Source organism: Callithrix jacchus, chromosome 16, assembly GCF_049354715.1.
Source record: "Callithrix jacchus isolate 240 chromosome 16, calJac240_pri, whole genome shotgun sequence".
Lineage (NCBI taxonomy): Eukaryota > Metazoa > Chordata > Mammalia > Primates > Cebidae > Callithrix > Callithrix jacchus.
This window is the reverse complement of record NC_133517.1, coordinates 41,165,255-41,191,891: the sequence shown is the minus strand read 5'-3', so window position 1 is coordinate 41,191,891 and position 26,637 is coordinate 41,165,255. Positions and strand designations below refer to the sequence as shown.

Sequence of the window (26,637 nt, the reverse complement as noted above, 5' to 3'; positions counted from 1 at the left end):
AATATAAAACTGTCTGACCAGTAAATCTAGGTAAAAATGTATATTGACAATTCTGAAAACATTTCTATTTGTGTTTTATTAACAAATTTAAAACCAAATAATTCATCAAATATTTACTTAAGTAACATTAAGAATATTTGGGTTTGTAATTATATTTTTGATAAAATACTTTATTTAGATACTTCTTTCCTTTCAAATTAATCAGAGCTCTTTCATATATTCTGGTGGAAAATATCACCTACACACAATATAAAAACATACGGACAACACAAATATATAGACAAAAGTAGATTCCTTAGCTTTCATTTCAAAATTTTAGTCTTGACACAGTAAAACAGTAACATTAACTTACCAACTGATTAAAGACATTTGAATCCAAATTATATTTTTGATGAAATAGAACCTGTTCATATTGCTAGACTTTATTTGCTCTGTTAGATAATCTAATGAAGGCTGTGGGCCAAAATTTTGGATAAAACACTTTGGAAAAATAAAACTCTTGTATCTTTTTTCTTCATCTTTTTCAGTTCCAGTTAAGTTTAGGGTTACATGTTAAATGTTTAAAGTTTCAATATACATTTTAGCTAATATTGGATGAACTGTACAAGAAAAACCAAAACTCCAAGTGGCCTTGAATAACAAATTCTAACTCAGTAGGTCTGAGATGGGGCCTGAGATCCTGCATTTCTAGCAAGCTCCAAGGTTATGCTCATGCTGTTTATCTTTGTCTGAGTAACAAGACCTCTGAAGACCTGCCTAAGAAAAGTCGATGGCCAAAAAGACAAGACAGGCTTAATAAATGGCTGAAACTGGGGCACAAGACAAGCAAGAGGCTCTAAATATGAAATGATAATGTTCAAATTTGAGGTTAGCCAGAAAAGATGTAACAATGGCAGCAAATTCTGCAAAACAATAGCAGAAAACCTCAGGACTCTACTGAAATAATTGGCTTCTTCTGAGAAACAAAAGAGTTTGAGAGTCCCAGTGACTAGAAGGCAGAGACCCATGTGAAATATCAGAAGAGCACTGAGCATATTAACCTCAAAATAATGCAATGGGAACAACACTAGATGCATTTCCAACATCTCTGGAGAAATGAAGGGATTGTGATTAAATGAGATCACATTGGTGTTCCCATGTAGTAATTAGTTACATAAGTATCTGTAAATCAGTGTCTCTCACATTTTTCCATCAAAATTCCCATAATAGCAGAGGAGAGCTAAAAAAGAGCCTGTCTTAACAAAGTCCAAAGGCCTTTAAAACTGCACATCTTCCCTCTTAAAGGCATGTAAATGTTGTATTCTATATTATTTAGGGTTCTCCAGAGAGACAGAAGCAGTAAGACAGATATGTAGATATAGCTATTTGAGAAGGGATTTCCAATCTCCTCTGGAAACACCCTCACAGACACACCCAGTAGTGATGCTTTTCCAGCTATTTAGATATTTTGTAATCCAGTCAAGTTGATACCAAAAATTAGCCATTATGTATTCCATTCCATAAAATGTCTGAGTTTGTCTTAATATAAAAGTATTTTTATATTATTTGCAATTAGATAAAGTGACCTTCCAGCAAGCAGGACTCAGGCCTTCTGATCCTCCTGGTACATATCATATACTACCTAAGGAAACACTTTACAGCTTTGGTCACCTGTATATTGGTCAACTACTTCAGAGGCTGACAGGTACTCCTGAGGGCAGAATCTGGCCCACCACATGTTTTTGTAAATAAAACTTTACTAGAGCACAGCCATACCCACTATGGCTGCTTTCATACTACAGAGGCAGAGTTGAGTAGTTGCCACAGATACTGTAGGGTCACAAAGCCAAAATTATTTATAGGAGGTTCTCAAATAACATTTCATTTAACACAATGTTTGTTGATGAGAAAACAATTTATTCTCAGCCAGGTCCAGACAAGGGGAGTTTGCACATTCTACCATTGTGTGCATGGGTTTTCTACAGGTACTCTGGTTTCCTCCTACAACCCAGAGATGTGTACATGAGATAGATTGGCACATCCAAATTATCCCAGGAGACGTGACTATAGGTGTGTGTGTGAGTGTCCCTGTCATGGGATGACATCATGTTCAGTGTGGATTTCCTCCTTGCTCACTGAGCTGCAAGGATAGGCTCCAGCCACTCTGACCCTGAATAAGTGGTTTGGAAAATGAATGAATTAACTAATTAATACAAATTATTGCAGAATAAAAATGTCATAAAGTATTCAGTAATCATAAAAACACACAACAATAAATGACGCAGTATGAAAGCACTCAGAGAGCCTGCCACGTTGGTTTTTGTTTGTTTGAACTATGTGTTGGTAGGAGGTACAACTTACAATTTTCACTTTGCAAATATTTATTCTTTGATTTAACCCATGACGACTACAACTGCCGTCACTCACCGATTCACCAAAAGTTGGGGAAATAATTCTCTCATTTGTTTTAATTAATCTATTTTAAATGTATATCTAGCTCACATTTATTTCAATGTTTAATATTAGAAGGGTTTTAGGTTTTTATTTAGAAGTTTGGTGATGTGTTTGTGACCAGAAATATGCAGGAGGAATTTAACTCTTGTTTAGATTAATTAGCCTGTGGTAGGATTGGAAACTTAAAGTTGCAGTTTCCAAGAACCTATCAAGGACATTAAAGTGAGAACTTATGTACTATTTGACTCTTCAAAGAAAAACTTTGGCCACCCTGATATAAATGATTGTGTTGCTTTTCCCTTAATAATTGATCTTACTACTTTCCCAGATTTGTATGTAGAGTCCTTTTAGATGTTGTAAAATGAAGCAAGCCTGAATTAGTTAGATAAAACTGATTATTGGCTCAGATATTGAATCTATGGAGTGAGCTAGATCTTCAATTAGACACATTCATGTAACGCAAGTAAAGCAAACAGGGGCCAGCCCTATTAAAGTGAGACAGCTTTTCCAACCTGAGCTGAGCCCATGCTCCTGGACAGGGAGAGCCAAAGGCGCCTCACATAAACCCAAATGCCTTCTTGTGTAAGCTATTCTGTAATGAATGAGGAACAGGGGGAATTAGTGTTTAGATAATTAAGGATTACAAGAAAAAAAAACATAAAACAAGGGGAGCGGGCATGAGGAAATGGAGAAAGTATACACACTCAGGGCAACTGGAGGAATTTGGTATCCTGGAACCTGACAGTCCAGAACAGATGAGAGCAGAACCAGCCAGGGCGGCATTCAAGCAAAGCTTTGAGACAATGCTGAGAGTTTAATCTGGGATAAATGTGGCTGACAAATCCAAAGGACAAGCATTGGGCTAAAAATAGCAGATAAGCCAAGGGAAAGGAAACCCAGATTTGAAACCGAGCAAGAGGAAGGATGACAGCCAAGCTAGGAAATATGTAGAGGATTACACCACAGAGAAAGGGAAACTAGCTTGCCTTTCATGGCTTTTAAGCCAGTGTTTGAAGTTTGGGCAATTTGAATCAGTCAGAAGAGATTAAAGTTGTTTAGCAGTACCATTCGTTTGAAAAATAGAGTTTTAGGGTGCTTCTGAAGTTTTACATATACATATATATATAATATATATATTTTTCTTTTTCCTTAATTTGAGAGCAAAACTTAGAGAACCACACAGAAAAAAATCTTTATTCCTCAGAAATTCTGGGGTGCTTAGTCCTAGGAATTGGGGAATGGAAAAGCAGAATGGAATTTTCAAGATAAAGCACTTTTCTTACAGCAAAGGTTATAAACTTGTTCCTGAAAGGGCTTGACTTTAAGGAATAGAAAGAGATTTTATACCCAAGGGAATCTCAAAGATATTTTTCTTACAAGGGATCAGTATGGCCTCTAATCATATTATATACATGAAATCTGATTGGCATTATATATTATCTATACCAAGAATTTTTCACTTCTGGGTAAAAAACTCCAAATGGGTAATGGGTGTTCCTCTCTTGCCTCATGAACAGCATCTGCCTTAGATGAAGGTGACGTAGAATATAACTAAGTGGTGGGACTAGAAGAATTTTGGTTCTTGCCAGCATCATGAAATCACTGGTGTATTCTATGCTGGACCTCCAGTTAAAGGACGGATTACATTTCTATTTTGCTTAGATTATTTTGAGTTAGAGTTTTTATTACTTGCTGTCAAATTAATACTGACATGCGCCAGGTTCCCCTCCAGATGCTGAGGATACAGTGGTAAATATGAAATAGACAAGGGTTAATTGGAAGAGCAACAAAGAAACCAGATAATTTTAGCAGAATAATTTATGATGGCTATTTGACCTCCAAATTGGTGCTACTGTTGACTAATTGATTTGAATTTAGGGAAGAGGATGGATCCTGGGGGTGCAATAGCAAACCCATTGTAAGAGTTAACTTTACAGTGTAAAATTTCTAAAAACTGAATGAATATTTACATGCTGGCTCTTGAGGAGACATTAGAAGCAGGAGATGTTATTGAGGGCAGGGGAAGGAGGGATGCTTCCATGAGGAAACCTCCTTGAAAGGAGACTCAGAAGGAATATCCAAGAATGTGAAGGAAAATCAGGAGAATATGGAATCAAGGAAGTCAAGAGAAGGGTATTTAAAGAAAGCCATGGTCAACTGTGCAAAGCAGCTAAGGAGGTGGAAAAATGCAGGCTGTAAACTGTCCATTAGATTTAATAACAAGGTCAATTTGAACCATGAAAAATGAAGTTTCAGTATATAGAGGGGTGGGTGTCAGATGGGAGCAAATTGACCAAGGAAAGGAAAGAAAGGAAGTGGAATTAAAGGATCAATTATTTTTTCAAGCAGCTTAGCTGAGAAGAAGGATAGAAAAATATAGAATATTGTGCATATTTGGGAAGGAGAGGGAGAATTTCAGTTTCACGGAAGATTCTGTTTGGCCCTCCTTATTGAGAATCTCTTACGAAGAGGAATAATCAGCTTCCTTCAGCCTTCATTACAGGCCCATACCCTACAATAGGTATTTGGAAAGGGCCTGTTTTAAACAGACCCACCCTATGAGTCACATAATGAACAATGAGAATTAGATGGGTAGGTTAGGATTTCCCAGCAATACAGTTGATGTGTTGAGTTTGGCTATGAAGGGCTTTTAATTTCCTGTGTAAGACAGTTATTTTAATTACCTTTCTCAGGGAGTTGTGCTTACTCTATGGTTTTGAATGGCATTCAGAACTTACTTTGTAAAACTTTGTTTGTTTTTAATTTCGTGTTTCACATATGTGTATATATGCATATACAGGGGTGTATGTGTGTGTGTGTGTGTGTGTGTGTGTGTGTGTGTATGAACTGAATTGAAAATCACTCTGGTCCATCTACACAGAGAAAACCTCTCTAAACATTTCAGCATGTTTCCTTTTGGTCTTTTTGCTGTACATGTATTTGTTACTACCTTCTATTTGTTTAGTACTTCCCCAGGCCTGAGATCTACTGGAAGCAGTAATAAAATGTGAGGCCTAGACCTGACCCTCCAAGAACTCACAGTGTATTTGAAAGGAAACTCATACAGAATGAGCTGCAAGAGGGAATCACAGCCAAGGCCAAGATTAAGGGGAGGCAAGTGAGGCTGCATCATGCAAGGGCAGGATCAAATAATGTGATATTTTGTTCATCCTGAAATCGTTTCGTGCTAATTCAAGTTTTAAAAAATATTCTATTAAAATATTATACATCTTAATTGTTGAGTTGTCTAGAGCCCCTTAAATTTTGTGCCTCACTGGCCTTACCTTGGTTAACCCCCTGGCTGACAGCATAGGCCTTAGATTGAGACAGAGGTAGGTTTGAATCCATCCCTCACACTTACTGGAGGTGTAATCTGAGCAAGTTACCTGCTCTATGTAAGCTCAATATTTGTAAAGTGGAGCCAATTAAATTAAGTAATTTAATACAGGTAAAATGCTAATAAGCTTAAGGATATAACAAATATTTAGTAAATAGAATATCATTTCAAAACAAAATGAGTGATCTAAATACCCACTATATAATAGCACTGTTCAATAGAAATTGAATGTAAACCAAGTGATTTTAAAAACAGCTATTTTTTAAAGTGAGTGAAATTTTAATATTTTAATGTTATTAAACCCAATATATCTGAAATATAATTTCAACATAAAAGCATTATAAAATTATTAATGGGATATTTTATATTTTTAATACTAAGTCTTAGAAATTAAGTATGTATTTTATACTTATAGCATACCTCAGTTTTGACGAGCTATATTTCAAGTGCTCAGTAGCCACATGTCTGCTGGCTGCCATATTGGATAGCACACATATAGACCTTCTTAGAAGATGTTTGGAGACTAGGGTAATTGAGACAGGAATGTGGAAAAAGAAGGCATTTTTAAATCCTGTTAATAAGGAAACTTTGGAAAAAGCACAACCTTCAAGTATAGGACAGTTTCTAATATCCTTTGAATAACTCTCTTTGAAATATGAAAGGCTGTGATTGGTCAAAAGAAAAACTTCAGCTGAATTAAATTTAACAGAGTTTAATTGAACAAAGAGCTATTTGTGGATGGGGCAGCCTCCTGAGCCAGAGTAGGCTGAGAGACTCCAGCACAGCCATGTGGCAAAAGATTTATGAACAGAAAAAGAAAAGTGACATACAGAAAACAAAAGTGAGGTACAGAAATAGCTAAATTGGTTATAGCTTGATGTTTGCCTTATTTAAACGTGGTTTGAACAGTTGGCCACATTTGATTGGCCAGAACTTGGAGACTGGCACAATAGTAGGCTACAGTCTGTTCATATCCCTCCTTTTTATAGTTTACGATGTACAGAGAAACCTTTAGGCTGATACATAAGCAGGCAACTTTAGGCTAAACTTGATTTAACAGATTATTTGGGAATACAATTAGGAAAAAACTATGCAATAAGAAGAACACATTACTCCTTTAATTTCTACCAGTTTATCAACTGTTCTTTGCTTCTGCGCTGTCCTTCATTTTCTTCTTCTATTTCCTTTGGCTTCTAAGAACATCCTACTGTCATTTCTGAGCACAGCAGCCATGGCTTTGACATATTTTGAGTTTTAGTTTAGTCTGTTCCCTGGGTCAAAAATTGATGAGCATTTAAGAACATAACACTCAGATATTTTGAAGATATTTTAAAGCCTTGAAAAATTTGAACTTGAAAAAAAAATCTATAACTAAACTAAAAGTTGGCAAAGAATTGTAATTTTAAAGTGACTCGCTTAGAATCGAATTCTTACTGGAAAGGTGAGAGTCTGTCTGCTTAATTTACTTTGTGTCAAGAAAATTAAAAACTCAACAATAAATTTCCCAAAGAATATGCACATCATTCTTGGGGATAGTGTATAATCAAAAACATTTTTAAAAATATTAACTTCAAGTACCTTTGCTTCCTGGCCTCTGCCAGGCCTCCCAGTGGAATCTTTACCTTATTTGCCACACACACGGACCCTGATTGCAGGGCAGGTGCTACATTTGCAGCACAAACCAGCCAGACCCCACGTTATTTTTCTAGCATGAAAGAAATTGCTGGTTTTGTGTGTGTGTGCTCATAGTTTATTTATAGGATTTAACATTTTACTTCAAGTCAAGACCTAATTTTAGAGTGCAAAAATTGACTCTTTTTGGAAATAGTAGGGATGAAATTTCTTTAATTAAGATGTGCCTTCCTCAAAATGCCGAGTCATTTATGATGCATTAAAAAAAACCTCTCTTTTTTAACCTTGCTTTCTGGATTGGAAGTGAACATGCCAAATCTCATGTAGAAATCATTTTCTGCAAGTTTTCCAGGTCTGAGAATATGGGGAAAACATCTTGTAAAATTCCACAGCCTCACTGTTCGGTGCGTGCCTGTAGCAGCGGTTTTGGTCTCACCTGAAAGTTCCTTAAGAAAGCAGGATTTCTTATGTAATTGTAACTTTGTACATACTGACCAACCTCTCCCTATCTCCCTCTTCCTTGCCCTCCCCGATCTCTCATAACCACTGTTCTATGAAATCAACTTTTTTGATTCCACACATGAGTGAGATCATATTGTATTTGTCTTTCTGTATCTGGCTTATTTCACTTAACATTATGTCTTCCAGGTTTATCCACATTCTGGTGTCCTATTTATTGCACATAGGGTTACTATAATAAAAATAATTTATTGAATATTTCTTTTTTTTATAATACTTTAAGTGCTGGGGTACATGTGCAGAATGTGCAGGTTTGTTATATAGACATACACGTGCCATAGTGGTTTGCTGCATCCATCACCCAGTCATCTACCTTAGATATTTCTCATAATGCTATCCCTCCCCTGTTCCCCCACCCCCTGCTACCCCTCTCCTATCCCCCCACCCCCCGACAGGCCCCAGCATGTGTTGTTCTCCTTCTTGTGTCCATGTGTTCTCGTTGTTCAACACCCACTTATGAGTGAGGGCAGGTGGTTTTTGGTTTTCTGTTCGTGTTTCAGTTTGCTGAGAATGATGGTTTCCAGCTTTATCCATGTCCTTACAAAGGATATGAACTCATCCATTTTTATGGCTGCATAGTATTTCATGGTGTATATGTACCATGTTTTCTTTATTCAGTCTATCACTGATGGGAATTTGGTTGGTTCTAAGTCTTTGCTATTGTGAACAGTGCCACAGTAAACACACATGTGCATGTGTCTGTATAATAGAATGATTTATAATTCTTTGGATATATACCCAGTAATGGGACTGCAGGGTCAAATGGTATTTCTATTTCTAGATCCTTGGGGAATCACCACAGTCTTCCACAATGGTTGAACCAATTTACACTCCCATCAACAGTGTAAAAGTGTTCCTGTTTCTGTACATTCTCTCCAGCATCTGTCTCCTGTTTTAATGATCACCATTCTAACTGGCATGAAATAGAATCTCAATGTGGGTTTGATTTGCATTTCTCTAATGACCAGTGATGATGAGCTTTTTTTCATATGTTTGTTGGCTGCGTAAATGTCTTCTTTTGAGAAGTGTCTGCTCATATCCTTCACCCACTTTTTAATGGGGTTGTTTATTTTTTTCTTGTAAATTTGTTTAAGTTCTTTGTGATTCTAGATATTAGCCCTTTTCAGATTGGTAGATCGCAAAAAAAATTTTCCCATTCTACTGGTTGCTGGTTCAGGATTTTGAATGTTCTAACTACAAAGAAATGAGCCAATGGATATGTTAGTTACCCAATTTTGTCATTGCAGAATATATACATGTGTTGAAATATCACATTGTACCCCATACACATGTACAATCATGTGCCAAAGCTTTTTAAACATTTAAGAAAAAAATTTTTTTAAAGAAAGTAGAATCTCAAGCTCCAACCAAACATACCAGATCAGAATCTGAATTTCAATAAATTTTATGAGATGATTCTCATGCACATTAAAGTTAGAGAACTGATGTATAGAGTACAAAGGTCTCCATAGTTTTGTTTAAATAATTATTGTTAAAAGATGCCACCATAAATTTTCATTACTATTAATTACTGTTTCTCCAATTAAAATTTAAAAGTTTCCATATTTAACCATTTAACTAAGATTTCCATTATAATATCATGCTGCCATTCAAAAGAATCTTTGACCTGAATATTCCTTTACAAAAATGTTCTTGTGTAATTTATAAGTATTCTTGTGATCTTCACAGGCATTTGCATTCATTCTTATACAAGGACTCTGGGAATGAGATCCAGGCATGGGTATTTTTCTAAAGCTTCTCAGGGGAAGCTGGTATGCTTAGTTGTGAAGTATGCATGTTTTTAAGCTAGGACTGAGGGCTGCTGTTCTGTCTCCAGAATATCTGATCCACAGGCCTCAAGGTCATAATTACAGCTTCGGTTCTTATAAGATATGTAATCCCCTCAAAGACTGATTCGGGACACAACTTCTTTTCTGCCTTTTCTTGCTGTCCTTGGTTTTTCAGTTCTTAGCTATACCCTAAACAGTTATTCTTATAGCTCTGCCATGATTTAACTCAAAAATCATTTGCTTTCAAAATTCTGGTATCTTTCCAGCTTTTCAGAGTTTTTCTGGAATCCAGGAGCCTCAAAATAGTATCCCAGATGTGTCTACCTCCATTTTCCTCCCTCCCCTCTCTGTGATATCCTTCAGAGACAGCCGAAAATAGCACTGGCCTCCTCTTGCTGGGACTTCAACATTCTCAGGCAGTTCTGCATTTTTAAAATTTAAAAAATCCAGAGTACCTTTACTAAATTAGATATCCAGACATTCAGATCACTGATTCATATTTTACAAAGCCAGTGATTACATTTTAAAACTAAGGATACTGGTAGGATGATGGCCAAGTTCAGAATACAGTGAGTTTCAGCCTACTTCTGCTCCCTGCTTTCTATGAAATGTCCGGCAAGCAGCTCAAGGCTGATTTCTGTGGTGGACCACAGAACAGATGACACCCCTATCCTGTTATGATTGCTTTAGAAGCATGTTAAAATGCTTTTTGGATGAATAATATTAATATCTCCCAAACCAAATGAAGGTCATTATGTAAAACAAATAACAAATTAATACCTTGAAGACATATTCTGGCCAATTACTTTTCCACATAATTTTAAAAACATACATATTTCACAACTAGGGAGCCAATTTGGATTTGATAATGTAGCTATTAGAATGACCTAGTTATCATATTTCTATGTGTCTTATTTGGGGACTGTTTTGATAAGCCCTTAGGTGGTAAAGATACTTCTTTAAAAATAGACAAAAACTCTTGTTTTCTATCTGCTGTCATGTGTCTAGAGAGCAAGAGTGCTGGATTCTGTTTTCAGTTTCAGGAATCACCTAGGTCTTTTTGCCCGCTGGCTCAAGCTTCCCCTCCCTTTGGGTTCTGGGCTGACAGGTTTCTGCAGCCTATAATCTACTTTTCCACTTGATCAGTCTGCTAGTTTTATGTTTAGTAATTCACATCAGCATTGAGCCCTAAGACATGAAGGCATGTCAAGCTGGCCCAGTGAGAAAACCAATTTAAATATGGAAGAGAACATTAAATGATTGCGTTGGGTTTTGAGTTCACCATGAAGAGAATTGAAAGCACCCAATGTCTTGGATTCATTCAACTTTCCCTATCAATATTTTGCTAGCCCAGGGACTTGAAATCAAGTAGGACATATTATGTGCCAGGAAATGTACTTTTCCGGAAAGAACTTTAAAGATAAAGATTAAAAGCACTTTATGAAGTCTTAATGGTAATATTACCATTCGAGGGCATCCTTAAAAGTTAAACTTTTACTAGAAAACTATATAAAGATTGGATCATTAAATATTTTAAAGTATAAATTAACTAGCAAGATTTAAAAAATTTTTAAATTCAACCTAGGAATTCAAAAATGGAATAGTAATCCACTTTAAATTTTTTTTTTAATGTGTGATGTTAATGAATAAACATTTTTTTAAAATTCCAAGTACTATTAAATAGGCTGTACATGAAATGATGCAAGCAATTCTAAAAGAGAAACATTCCCCCTCAAAACCTTCATGTTTTAGTATTTTGTTAAGTCTCCTTTATATGATTTACCTTCCCTGTGGATCAGCAATAGCCAAGTTGAAATCCTGAGCTGACTTTCTCATTCCCAACCCGTATTCAGCCCACTTCCAGCTGTCTTTTCTATTTTATCTCCTGCTATGCACCCTTGGGCCATAACCAGATTTTAATGCCAGCCAAGATACGTCCTCTAATTTAAACAATAACCATCACCACCAACAAACATAACCACATAACCCCAAGATATTCCCCTTATTTCCCTAGACCAGGGCAATCACAGGGAAAGATAAAGGGCTTTGTTAACAACCATAGTGGTATTAGCTGGAGCCTCACTGACTTTTATTGTTTTGAGTTTAGGTCCCATCTATGGTTTGAATATGTCCTCTACATTCATGTGTTGAAAACTTAACTCCCAATGTAGCAGTGTTGGGAAGTAATTGGGTCAGTGGGGGTAGAGCACTCGTCAATAGATCAAGTAGATACTGGAGTTGGTTAATTATTGCAAGAGTGTGTTGTTATGAAAGGGAGTTCACTACTCATGCTCTCTCTCTGTCTTGCATGCTCACTTCTGCTCTTCCACATGATGACCCTTGCCAGGTGCTCATGCCATATTCTTGGACTTCCCATCCTTCAGAACTGTGAGCCACTTACATGTCTTTTTTTTTTTTTTTTTTTTTTAATAATTACCCAGTCTGTGGTATTCTGTTATAGCAACAGAAATTAGGACTAAGACATTTCTCCTGCAACATCCAGCCTGCCTCACTCAATTCTCAGTATAATGTTGAAGTATAACCTTTCTTTTTTTTCTTTTTTGATGGTGTTTCGCTGTTGTTACCCAGACTGGAGTGCAATGGCACAATCTCGGCTAACCGCAACCTCCACCTTCTGGGTTCAAGCAATTCTCCTGCCTCAGCCTTCCGAGTAGCTGGGACTACAGGCATGCACCACCATGTCCAGCTAATTTTTGTATTTTTAGTAGGGATGGGGTTTCACCTTGTTGACCAAGATGGTGTCGATCTCTTGACCTCGTGATCCACCTGCCTCAGCCTCCCAAAGTGCTGGGATTACAGGCGTGAGCCACTGCGCCCGACCATAACCTTTCTTAAGGTATGAAGTTCAAGTGTTAAATAATATCAGATACCTCACCTAACATATGGTAATATACATTTTATGAGAATTATTATTTAATAATTTATTTACATATTGCAATAGACCATGAGTATAGCTATTGGTTTTCTTCTTCAGTCCCAGTGCTCAGTAAATTTATTCATTTGATAAATAGTGAGTTCCAGGCACCTTGGTAAGACAAATATTGACTCTGTTGAGGCTGCCAATGATCACATTTTCAGAACTTCTTTTCCTTTGTTTTTCAGGGTCAGAAGTGTACTTTCATTCATGGAGCCAGTGCACAAACATTGTCTAATCCAGTCCTTATATTAATCAGGGGGTTATCACAATTCACATTCAGGAAGCACACTGCTAACTGGATCCTGCTCAATATGTACTTGAAGGAATGACTTCTAACCATGTTTGATAGCCGAAAACGGAGACTGGAAGAAGCGAGTGACTTTGTTCACAAAGTCAACATCTGAGATGTAAGAACTCAAACTTTCAACTTCTGATGCCCAATTACTTTTCTTTCTTTAATACACCAGTATTTTCAATAGTGACAAATCATTATCTTGAGGGAGGACTTGATATGTGAGAAACTTCAAAATTCATCAAGAGTTAATTATAAATAAGGTGGGGAACCAAACTGGATAATAGCAGGAAGGTGGTATTGTTTTTTTTTTTTTTTTTTTTTTTTTTTTTTAATAAAATTGAGGTATTGATACTCAGGTAACAAATAAGCCACATTTTCTGGAGTGGCTTATGAAGTGGCTCTGTAGACAGTTCAGGGAAGCTAGTTCTAAATATTTGTGTGCAGTGTCAGCCTCTCTAAAAGAAGCATGCAGGACTGTTTTGGAGGAGCGGGATGTTTTGGCAGAATGGAGCAGGGATCACAGTGGGTTCTGTGAGTCTTGGTCCTATGCTCCAGGCTTGACCTTCAATGAGCATACACAAGACTTTGCATTTGCTGTTTACTTTAGAAAACATTAAGTAGAGCATGGGACCTGAGGCTTAATGACTATACACACAAATATATATTTTTAAAACATCAAGCAGACTAATTCTACTTATAATCAAACAAATCCAGACTCAATCCAGAACAAGGAATAAGAGTTGCATTATTCATCTAGAAAACTCTGCCCAGGCCTTCCCTTTCACTGGATTATACCGGAAGCAAGGAATGAAGCCGTTTAGCCTAGCCGGAGGTAATGCCACATAGCAGCCTGTCTAGTTTCTTTAAAGACCTTAAAGTAATTGGAATAAATAACTGAGGCGAAAATCACTGGTTGTAGTTTCCAGATAAGGGCTATCTGTGATGAGGCCAAGGAGAGAATGTCACATAAACTAAAATCCAGAGGGATCTGGGCTTTGACATCCTTGTGGAGCTGGCTGATCAAACTGAGCCAATTCACCCTCAGGGGTAAACAACATGCAGATTGTGTTTCCAGAGCATAGGAATGTTCAAATTCATAGACATTTCTTTCTTAACTCTAACTTTTATGTCCATGGCTAAAATCTAACATATTCTCAAGATTTTTATATCCATAGCTATCAAACAGCATGAGCAATCTACGAATTGACCATTTTGCAGGGAGAAGGAAATTGCTTGTGGAAATATCAAAAGTAATCTTTGACTCTTGGCATGTTATTGTTCATTTGTTCCCCCTCAGGTCCTGTATTGGGAAACTCTGTAGCAGTGAACTTTCACCTAACAATGGGGTTGTTAGAGGTTACACAGAGGCAGTCGAGTGACAGATAAATCACTGGGCCAGCTTGTATCATTTATGATCTGAGAGACTCAGAGATCTCTCAGCAGTAGAGCTGTCGTGAGTTTTAAATTATGTAATACTTGTAAGATAATAAGAACAGTGTTTATTTTTTTTTTATTTTTATTTTTTGGGGTGGGGAGGAAGGCAGAAAGGGAGGGAAGAAGGACAGTAGGGAGGAAGAAAGGGATGAAGGAAGGAAGGAAGGGAGGAAGCGGGGAGGGGGGGAAGGAAGGAGGGAGGGAGGGAGGGAGGGAAGAGAAGGAAGGAAATCAAGCAATGAGAGAGACATTGCCGACCTGGATCTAGAGGTTTACAAGTTGATTTCTTTTTTTTTTTTTGTGAGAAGGAAGGAAAAAAAAAAACAAGTAAAGGAGAGGAAGAAAGAGGAAGAGAAAGAGGGAGAGTAAATGGAAATATTGCTTTATTTTGAAAAAAATTGGGTATTAATAATGGCCAATGTTTCATTTAAACTTATGGGTAGGTGTGATGTGGTATTGACAAGAATGTATATTTTGTGTATTTGAAGTGGAGAGCTCTATAAATATTTATTAAGTTTACTTGTTCCAGATCTGAGTTCAAGTCCTTGATATCCTTATTAATTTTCTGTCTCATTGAATCTAAGTCTCGTATCTGGGTGTTAGGATCGTTAGCTCTTGTTGTTGCATTAATCCTTTTACCACTATATCTTTGTGCTTTAAAATCTATTTTATCCGATACGAGAATTGCAACTCCTGCTTTTTATTTATTTATTATTTATTTTTGCTCTCCGTTTGGTTGGTAAATCTTTCTCCATCCCTTTGTTTGAGTCTTTGTGTATCCTTGCATGTGAAACAGGTCTGGATGTAACATGCCGTTGGGTTTTGGCTGTGTCTTTTGATTGGGGGATTTAGTCAATTTAAATTTAGGGTTACTGCCATTTGATGTTGACCGGCTGTTTTATCCATTCGTTGGTGTAAATTCTTCTTTATGTTGGTGCTCTTTACTTTTTGGTGTATTTTTAGAAAGGCTAATACTGGTTGTTTCTTTCTGTGTGTAATGCTTCTTTCAGAAGCTCTTGTAAAGCAGGCCTGGTGGTAATAAAATCTCTGAGTTCTTGCTTGTTCATAAAAGATTTTATTTTTCCTTCAGTTGTGAAGCTTAGTTTGGCTGGATATGAAATTCTGGGCTGAAGGTTCTGTTCTTTGAGGATGTTGAATATTGGCCCCCACTCTCTTCTGGCTTGTAGAGGTTCTGCTGAGAGATCTGCTGTAAGTCTGATAGGCTTGCCTTTGTGGGTAACCTGACCTCTCTCTCTGGCTGCCCTTAGTATTTTCTCCTTCGTTTCAACCCTGGTGAATCTAACAATTATGTGCCTTGGGGTTGCTCTTCTTGAGGAATATCTTTGTGGTGTTCTCTGTATTACCTGGGGTTGAATATTGACCTGCTTTGCTAGTTCAGGAAAATTTTCCTGAATAATATCCTGAAGGGTATTTTCCAGCTTGGATTCATTCTCTCCGTTGCATTCAGGTACACCTATCAAACGTAAATTTGGTCTTTTCACATAGTCCCACATTTCTTGGAGACTTTGCTCATTCCTTTTTATCCTTTTTTCTCTAATCTTTTCTTCGCGTTTTATTTCATTAAGTTGGACTTCGACCTCTGATATCCTTTCTTCTGCTTGAACAATTCGAGTGTTTAAACCTGTGCATACTTCTCAGAGTTCCTGTATTGTATTCTTCAGTTCCATTAATTCACTTATACTCCTCTTTAAGTTGTCTATTCTCAATAGGATTTCATCAAACTTTTTTTCAAAGTTCCTAGTTTCTTTACGTTGGGCTACAACGTGTTCTTTTAACTCACCGAAGTTTGTTATTATCCATTCCTTGAAGAGTGATTCTGTCATCAGAATGCGCTCGTTCTCCATCAAGCCTTGTTCCATTGTTGATGTGGAACTGTGATCATCTTTAGAGGGAGAGGCTTTCTGACTTTGAGTATTCTCAGCTTTTTTATGCTGGTTTCTTCCCGTCATTGTAAATTTATCCTCCTGTCGTCTTTGAAATTACCAACTTTCAGATTAGGTCTCTCCAGTGGACGTCCGGGTTGTTAGTTCCCAGGGCCAGAGCAGCGCTGTTAAGACTGATGGTGCTTTTCTGCCCAGGATTCTCCTGTCTGGCTTCCTTCTTGTGTCCATAGTAGGCGACTCTGCCTTCCCGGGGCTCCAAACCTCGGTCAGAAGGGGAACTGGTCCCATTTACTCTGCGCCGAGGTGCCCTCACAGCTGCTGCGCCGGGCTCTGGTGCTGTGCTGGGGACCCTTGTGGGTCCTCTGACCCTGTTTACTCTGCTCCGAGAGCTGCCGCGCCGAGGTGCCGGCGGAACCGCTGCGCCCGCCACGAGAGTCGCACTGGCGACCCGTGTGTTTCCTCCACTGGGGGATCTTCTGCTCCGTGAGCGACGAGAATTTGTCTGAAAGTGTGGCGTCCCTTAGTTCTCCGCACCTTCCCTGAGAGCTGCAATCCCAGGATGTTAGCGATCGGCCATCTTGGATCGTTCTCCAGAACAGTGTTTATAACATAGTAAGTACTCAATGTGCTTATAATAATTATAGTTATCATTATGTGGTTCTTATTCCTGCCAATGGCCCCCTACTAATTAGAAGATACATTTTAAACTTCTTGAGAGGCGTGCAAAGGCTTTCCTTTGAATCTCATCTTCTACCACCTCCTTATCTACTTATAATTCACTCATCTGTATCACTTCTAATTCTCTAAATTTATGATATTATTTTATATACCTTTGTGCCCCTTGTCCCTCCTCAATACCCTAATTTTCTCTCTCTCTCTCTCTCTTTCTTACAACACACACACACACACACACACACACACACACACACTCTTTTCCTATAAGACCATATGAACATGATCCCTTTTCTTAAAATCTTTGAAGTCTTTCCTGACCATTTCTATCCTCTCTCCACCTTCCAGTCCAACCCCAGTATTGGGTTTCCGCTCATCTGGGTTCCTGCAATACTGTGTGAGGAGCTTCACGTTAGCACTTCTCACACTGTAACAGCGAAACACGTTATTATATATTTGTCATTCCCACTGGGCTTTGAGCTCCTCATAGAAAAAAAAAACTTTGAGTTTTTAATATTTCTATTTGCAGTGCCTGTTATCAGTACCTGGTACATGGTAGACACTCAATAGATACATTAGGAAGGAAAGAAGAAAGGAAAGGTGGAGGAAAAGAAAAGCAATGAAAGAAAGAAGCAGGGAGAGAGGAATGGAGAGAGAAAAGAGGTCACAAGGCAGGCAGTTACTGCCATGTTTATCTGATACAGGTTGTGGCCATATGCACCCTGCTTGATGTGCTCATTCTCCCAGATGATGGAATTCCTTTAGTGAGAAGTGGCAAACAGTGACATAGACTAATAATGGAGAAGTTTGGGATAAAAGCCTTCCCAATTCTCTTCAAATAATTGTCACTTGATATGCTTTTACATATTTCTAGACCTCTATAGTTTCTTCTCAGATCCAACATGCTTAAGCTTAGAAGAGGTAATTTGATTATATGGGCTTGGGAATAGACATTAGTTAAATGCTACATCAGAACAGGTCGTCTTGATGCAGCTCCTATCACCCTTCCTGTCCCCAGTGACTTTCAGATGAAAGAATAATAATCTTGGATACTAATACAATTTGTTCATGTACTGGCTGTGTAGCCCAAGTCTGAATTATCTGTCTGGGACAAAATTAGGTTGTTTTTATTTATTTATTTATTTTATCTATGAGATAGGTAAGTTGGATTTTGTGCTCTTATCTAACTCTGAAAGTCCTATGAATTTTTGTATCTATTTTGCTTCTGCATAGTCCCCTATCTGCTGATGTGCTTTCTCATACCTAATCTTATGTCAGTTTTATGGGCTTTCTCAGATATGTTAACTATTTACAGTACTCTAGAAATGGAGACGAATAAAAAGAAAGGGAGGAATTCTGGGCTATGTATGTAACTAAGTATCTAAATAGAGACAACTGATTGAGTTTTTCTCAGGATTCTACTTTTAAATAAGAATCATATGAGTAATTTGGCAGAGTGCATTGGGTTGGAAAGGTATAGAAAGCACATCTATTGGTTGAAGCATAAATGCCCTTCTGTAATTCCAAGTGCTTTCTCATAGGGCAGGCTATGAAATTCAGGTAGTCTATATGGTTGCCTGGGTTTCTGCAGGTGTCATTAATTAGACTCTTTAACTTCTTTGAATTGAGACAAAAGTATGGATTTTCTGACAAACAAATTTAGAAAATGGATCAAATCAGTACACTTGGGAGGAAAATTATAGTAAAGAGAATTAAGAGAGTAAACAACTTATCCTCCATTGTAACTTCCAGAAAGTAAATGTGCCCTTTTTCAGAAGTCAGGGCTGTTAGCTGCAGTCTTGATATTTTTCGAAGCAATAGCTTAAAAGTGCATTGGTCATGAATGGGAGAAAATGAGATAATCATACAAATGCATGCATTCACACATAAACTTATGTATTCTAAAACTTCTTTCATTGATTGTGACCCAAATTCATTTGTATCATCCTCTGTGAACATTTATTTGCTTAACATCTATGTACATTTCTAACTTCATGTCATTCATAGAACTAAAGAAACACTTTAAAAAGGGGAAGACAGACATGGTGTCATTTCAGTATTTATATATATCTACATGTGTTGCATGTAAGTGATGAGTTTTTTTGGTTCATGAAAATTATTGTAGCCTATTTAATTAAGTGTTCCCAAATCTCACTCTATACCTGCCACATTACTCTTCATCTCCCATGATATTTAACAAAACAAAGAGAAAACAGAGTATGTGGTTATTGTTAATAAGAGGAAACTCAGCAGCTTCAACCAATCAACATGCCTTAGCATCAGCCAGTTCCCAAGCAAAGATCTATGGTGAAGACCATGGAGGTCCAGAAAAATATTTCCCAAAATAAGGTGCTCAGGCATGCTGATGGCTTTATAAACTGAAAGGTCTCAAAAATAAGCCTCGGAACCAAGGTCTCTTTTAACCCTTTCCCTGTCTCCCTGATCCTCTTTCCTGGAGGCACTTTGTGAGACTCTCTCTGAAATTTTCTTCTCTAAAAAGGTTTCACAAAATAAACTTGCTCTGTTTTTCTCTTGTTAACTTCTTTTTATTATAGAGGTGCCCACTATGAACCTTTACAACGGGGAGGAAAAGAATCATCCTCTTCCCACCTTTACAGTAATAGTTTACATAGAATTTGAAAAAGATTCTAATAATCAAGCAAATCTATTTTCTGTTGCCTGAACAATGCATCAGAAATGGTGGGGGCTTGAGCTAAAGCTCTGTAGGGAAGATGGAGAGAAAGTCATGGATGCCAAAGCTGCCAAGGAAAATTAACAGCTCCACAACAAGGTGATTGGTTGGATGTGAGGGTTGAAAGAGAGAAAAGTGTCCAGGGCACTGCCAGATTCTCAGGTTGGGATGATGAAGGGATGTTGAGGGCATTACTGAGACAGGAATTCAGGGTGGGGACAGGATTGAAGGCTAAGATAACAGAGAGATCCAACTGCCTATGGGACATTCATTCTCAGGCACCTAAAATGTAGCAAGGTGATTTCAGTTGGATTTATGATGCCAGGCCAAAAGACAGAAGGCTGGATCTGTATTTCAATGTTTCCAGCTTATAAATAGCAGTTGGACTTTAGAGAAGAATAAGAATAAGGACTAGCTGTGCGATAGTAATGCATGTTGCACATTTTCTCAGTCCAATAAGCAGCCTGAGTGTGGATGAGCTTCCTCCAAACACCACAGTTGCTTTAGACCTTGGGCTCTCTTGGCTCTGTGTGTTGCTACTATGTTATTTACAAACACATTCAGTACTTAATAAATCTCTATAAATTTGTCTTTATGTTTTTATAAACTCATTTGATCAGAAGGAAAAAATGATTTATCTATTCTATAGAGATTTCTATGAATAAAACCACTGGTCTAGGAATAAAAATGTCCAGGCTTCATTTTTATTTTTGCTGGTAACTTGTCTATAATATAGGAAAAATCCCTTTCCCTCCCTTATTGTCAATATCTGCATCTATAAAATTATGGGATAGGACCCCTTCCAGTTGTAGTATTTTATACTGTCTATAACTTTCAAAAGGGAAGCATATCTCTCACTGGAAGTTTTAACCAGTAGTTTACAATTCTTTAAAAATATCCAGTGTGCAAAACTCCTCCTAATCCAGTGCAGTCTAATGTAGTAAAGGAGAATTTCTCTTTTCTGCCTAGTAATTTTCTCAGCAAGAGGATTTAATTGTTATGTGGATTCTGAAAATGAAGATGGGCTAGAATCTGCATTGTACCTCAGATAAATAGTGATCCCAAAATAGCATGTTTGTATAACTAAAGAGGAGAGAATGGACTGAAAATGGGAAACAGCTAATTCCTGCAAAGGTGCTGCTTGGGAGTTTTTTTTTTTTGAGAGAACTTCTGACTAATGTACAATTTATTCATTGATGTTTATTTATTTGGTTTTTTTTTTTTTGCTAGGGGGAAAAATAGTTTTGGTGAAATTTTTGCATCTAATAATAAAACCAGAAGACTTGCAACAGTGTTTCTTTAAATATCCTTCATTAATTTCCTGTCTGTTTACACCGAAAAAGGAAACTAGGCTAGAACTTATTAATTGTTCATCTATACCCAGAGATTAAATATATAAGCCTCACTGAAAGAGTTTTTTGATGCATATCTAAGAAATATTTGTTTTATAAATTTAGTATGGTATATCTCTATGATATTAAAAATGATTAACTAGATCATCTAAAAAAGAAAGAATGAAAGAAACAAAGAAAGAAAGAGAGAAAGAAAGAAGAGATGCTGTTCCAAAAACCTCAGCCTCCACCAGTTGAAGGCTTTCCTTTTCAATTATGTTCAGTATATTTGAAAATACATATAAATAAGTAGGTTAAATTTATGTCAGTAATATTTTAAGCAGTCATTTTTAAAATATCAAAATGGACATCTTAGTTTTCAAAGGGAACAGCTTTTGTTTGACCTAAAGTAAATGTTATTGAAATCTTTTCTGAAATTTAACTCCATTTCATCTCATTTTTATCATGATTTTGTAACGATTTAAAAGCTGGTATGATTTCTAATACATTTGTGTTTGATTAACCCAATTAATTTCATGAACTACGCATGCCTTCCTTGAACATAGTGAAGTGGCCCACATGATGACCTGAGAGGCAACGGCAAGTAACACCGAAAACCAGTTCTGTGTTCAAACGTCTGAAAAGTAAAAATATGTCTTTACCACAGCACTTTTCACAACCCTTCTATGTTAATGTGCACTTTGAATCTTTAAAGAGAATTTGCATATCCAAATTAATTTGACCCTACCAGCTTTTCTTTCCCCACAGATCATCTCTTGTGATTAATGAACTGCAGAATACATAACGGCTGCTCTTCAGCCTCTAAAATCTATCCTTGAGTTAACTGGCCCAGCAGAGAGCTACCGTGGCACATCCCAGACCCCTAAGTTACATTTAGTGAATTGGCTTTGGCATGATATAAGCCCCCCAAATACCGACCAGTAAAAAGCCTCATATGTGTGGCTGGTTTTTGTAAGGATGGCGGATAATGCTGTACATAGATGGTCTTCTTCATGAGGATTCATGGGAGCGATTTCTCTCAATTCTCAGCCTCAAGTTGCGGCTTCGTTTATATGCTTCAGATGCAGTGAATCCGAATTTCCTCTAAGCATTAGTTGTTAAACTGGCTAGAGCCAAATTTGTGGCTGCCGCTTACAAGCACGGAGCAAGAACATCGTATCTTTTGTTTTAAAAGTAACCACATTCCTGACCCCTCTCTTTTCTTTCCCCTGATTTGACTTCCCAACCAGAAAATTTTACTTCGATTGCATCTAGTCATGTTATATTTCTTTTGTAAACCATTTTACATCCTTTCTGGGTGGAGAAGAAAGGACAAAAGGGGAAGGAATGGTAGAGGCATCAATGGAGAGGAAAGGAAGAAAAAAGTACACATGTATGCTTTGTGAGATTTGCCACTTCCTTCTTCCTATGTATTTCTCAAATCTTAAAGCAAAATTAGCTGAGATATTTTTAAAAACAAATAGTTTTTGAGAAACTTATGGCAAAGTGGAAATCGATTCTAAGTATACCAAGGAACATAAAATAAGCTATACTTAGAGAAAGGTGGAAGCAAAGCGCACTGCCTGTGTTAACAGAGAAAAGGGTTTTCACTGGGCAGATGAAAGATGTGATTTCAAAGCCAGGTTCCCAAATAGAGGAGGGTCACAGATGAGAACAGGAGACTGGGAGAAGAGAGTTGATTTGTTACAGGATAGCATAATTTTGGTGGAACAAGAAGTGGGAATGAAGCAATTGGGAGAAGAAATGAAAGTTCAAACTGCATCTCTGAATCAGAGTTCATTCCAATCAGGAAAGCCAAAGAACAAAGGACTAATATTTAAGTAGTAATGTTTTATGATAATCACTCCTCGCCCATATGATACCTTGTACTTGGCCACATGTGCACCTTGTACAACTTGTAATGCACTCCTGCTGTGTCATTCCTCAATAACATGACCGTCTACTTTGACATGAGAAAGGGGAAGCATTACTCCTTTAAACTGTAGTTACCTAGGACTTCACTGACTATGCTTCTCCACTGAGCTGAAGCAAGGATATATAAACCTGGCTAGGTTTAGCTTTAGAAAAAACTTGATCACACAAGTAAGAGACTAAAAGGATAAGTTAAACAGGCATCAATCTCAACACAAGAAGAGATCTAAGTAACCAAACCTCATAAATTTTATAGGAAGAAACTGAGGGCCTCAGACAAGTGACTTGGCGGTTACTCAGCTCATGAATTGCAGTTCACATGAAGATAAACAAACAATAAAACAAACAAAACAAAACACAAAATGTAGAAGAATTTCAAGAATAAGATAAAATCCACATTTTCTAAGGAAACCCTCAAGGGCCACCCGAATGGACCTTACCAACATTCTCCAGCCTCACTGTTACCTCATCTCCAATCCTTTATACACTCACCCACCACCAAATGCCCCTTCTCCCTGCCATCACTCTCATACCTCGGTTTGACCCTGCAGCCATATTTACAATGTCCCTGACCTTTCTTTGTCATTCTTTACTTAGCTAACTTCTACTCACTCTTTAGGGTTCAGCCTCAGCTCTGTTTCATTTGGAATTTCTTCCCTGGCTTGCCTCCGTCATAAGCCCTGGTGAGGCACCCACCCTTTCTACGGTTTCCATAGCACCATATTAATCAGTGCACAGTGTGTGAGAGCATGGGTTCTGCATCAGATTGCCAGTGTTCAAATCCTACCTCTACCCTTCATTGTCCTGTGTGACTTTGGGCAAGTCACATAATCCCTCTGTGCCTCAACTTAAGCACCAAGGAAATGGGAATAATAATATATCTATCCTCAAAAAGATACTATTTTATATTAAAAGAGTTTATTTGTGTAAAGTTCTTAGAAAACTGCGTGCCACATAGTAAGTGCTCAATACATGTTAGCTACTACTATAATGATCTCCACTACTGGTCTTATGAAAAATATCTGTGAGCTTCTTGAGGCAAGAGAGAATGGCTTATTCGTCTTTGTTCTCCTGCCTCTAGCATGGTACCTGACACATAGTACATGCTAGTAAGTATTTCATAAATGAATGAGTGGTTGAACAAAGTCTCTCTATCTTTTTTTTTTTTTTGGTCATTTAGTTTGCAGAGGTGGCTTAAGGAAAGGCTTATATTTGAGAAATGGTAGTAAATTGGAGAAATGAAATAGGCCAATTACATTTTGAGGCAGATAGATCGGGCTTTATACCAAAATATTGAAGACTTCTATGAGATACTCTCCTTTATACACCTAAATCCATGGCTGTTACCAGAATCCAAATGCCGGGTCTAACAGAACAAGGAAGGGAATTTAAATTATTCATCCATTACATCGAAGTGAGCCCACTGCCTCTTCTTACCTCATGCCCAGAAGTCCTGTATCAAATCCTTCTCTTTATATACTATGAAAAGTCATTATTATTTTACTTATTGTTAATATTATTAAAAGATGATTTTAATATTAAATATTAATGTGTTATATTATCACTTATGAACTGATTAATTTATTAAATTTGATTAATTTTATATTAATGTTAAATATTAAAAGGTAGCTCAGAAATAATATTTTAAATGAAACTAATTTCAAAATCCAGTGAGAATCTGTTGACCATTTTTATAAACATTCATGTTTGAGTAAAATCTTTCCTACCTCTTTTCCACTGAATGGCCTGAGTGGATGTTTATCAGCAGGAATAAAGGAAAGAATAATGAGCTGCAAATACAACTATCTGTCCTTGTGACAGTACAAACAACAAGAACAATCTGTCCTGTGTGTTGTATTCCCATTTAAAAGAAAAAAGTCAGCTTCTATATGCTGCTGGAGCTCTGACACTGTCTCATGAATGAACTTTTGTCCTTCCCGGCCTATTGCTTGGTTTGTACATATGCGGCCTGGAGCTTTGTAACCAAATATGGAGGGTGTAGTGATCATGAAAATTAACAATAGATGTAAAGACTAGAATCTGACAACACTGACAAAGAACAAAAGACAACATATTATCTATTGTAATTTCTAGTTGGGGAAAACAAGACAAAACTGTAGCTTACTAGGATCTAGTCTCATTCAACTTGGGATTTAAAGTAAAAAAACAAACAAACTGTAAGTTATTGTCTGATTTTCTCCTTTATCAGACAAGGAGTTTTAACTTTGGAAGAAAGGCTAAGCTGATGATAAAGTAAAAATTGTAGGTGATTGATCTCCAATTTGACAATTCCCAAATCTACCTGTACACTTTTCTGCCCTCTATCACCCATCTCTTAAACTTCCATTGTGTGTTAAGTGGTCTTTTTAAGGGTAACCCCAAGGAGACATAGGAACCTATGTCCCCATGCTCCAGATAACCCTAGGGCCTAGTTGGAGATTTGGAGAGATTTACTGGAAATATCAGCCCAAACCTATGTAGTGCTTTTCAACTCAAAAGAGAGGTTTAAAGGCATATATAGAAGACTCAAAAGAGAGGATGGTTTTTGAAGATCACAGACAGGCCTCATGAAAGTTTAGAAATGGCCCCTTTAATTCTTTGGCACCGACAGGTGACTCAAACAAGGGGTTCCCGATCGTCCCTTCAGTTCCGTCTATTTTTCACCTTATTGGCCTCCTCCTCTCCACTGTCACTACTATTAGGATACTCATGATCTCTTCCAAGAACTATTTACATATCCCTACTTATTATGTGACTCTGGGTGACACAGGAATTACTATTAAACAGTTTCCTTCTCTTCATAATGGAGTTAAATTTAGAATCCACCTCAAAAGAATGATGTCCAGATTAAATTATATAAAAATGTTAAATCAAGCACATAATTAATAAACATTTGGTAACATAATAGAAATCAATATTTCTAAGGCATACTTTTCATTGCTTGATTTCATAAGAAGACTGAAAGTTTTAATTTTTCAAATTACCATAAAAGACAATGATTTTTTTGTTACTGACACAAACAACATCTATTTTTTCCCAAACAAAAGTTGGATCATGCTGGAGTAGCACAGAAGCACAAGAGAAGCACATGATCCAGTAATTGTGTGGTAAGGAAGTTTTTGAGTAATGACTTCTGGTCATTTGAAGAGCTCTAATCACAGGGTTTAGATGTTCACAGAGCAATTATCAAGAGGCCATTTACTGAAAAGGACATCTATCCTGAAAAACATTAGAAACTTCATTTATAACATTATTTCCACTAATGATGATTATGTCAAGGCAATAATAAAAGTTTTTATACCTGTTTGTAGACTTTAAGATTTAAATGTTTTAAGACAATGTGAAAAAAATTGGAATGTGTTCCCAGCTGTGTGAGTAACTAAAGATAAACAGTAGCCAAGTCTCACTGGATGACCCAGTTCTGGTAAAAGCTTCTCTTACAGTTGATGCTATACTCTTGAAAGGAGCTTAGAGTGACTATGTAGTTCACAAACTGTGCAAATCAAAATTTAAATTCTTAGCTTATCTAATAATTGATTTATTATGTGAGGTACAACAAATAGATAACCACTCTGAAATTTATTTTCAAAATAAAATGAACTCTGCATGTGTTCCTAAGTGATACAGAGAAACTCACACTAGGATGTCTTGAGGTTTTCTGAGATATTTATTTATCCTTTGTTTCAACCTGAATAGTTAGAATTAATTAGAGTAAAATAAAATTAACA

At 37.1% G+C, this 26,637-nt stretch overlaps 1 long non-coding RNA gene across 1 annotated transcript in view; it reads right to left on the bottom strand.

Moving 5' to 3' along the window:
• LOC118148629 (uncharacterized) overlaps positions 1-24,681 on the bottom strand; it is a 42,436-nt gene extending 17,755 nt beyond the window's left edge. Inside the window, exon 1 of the long non-coding RNA XR_004735553.3 lies at positions 24,637-24,681. This is a non-coding gene — a long non-coding RNA (uncharacterized LOC118148629). The remainder of the gene's footprint in view (positions 1-24,636) is intronic.
• Between the last annotated feature and the right edge of the window lie 1,956 nt (positions 24,682-26,637).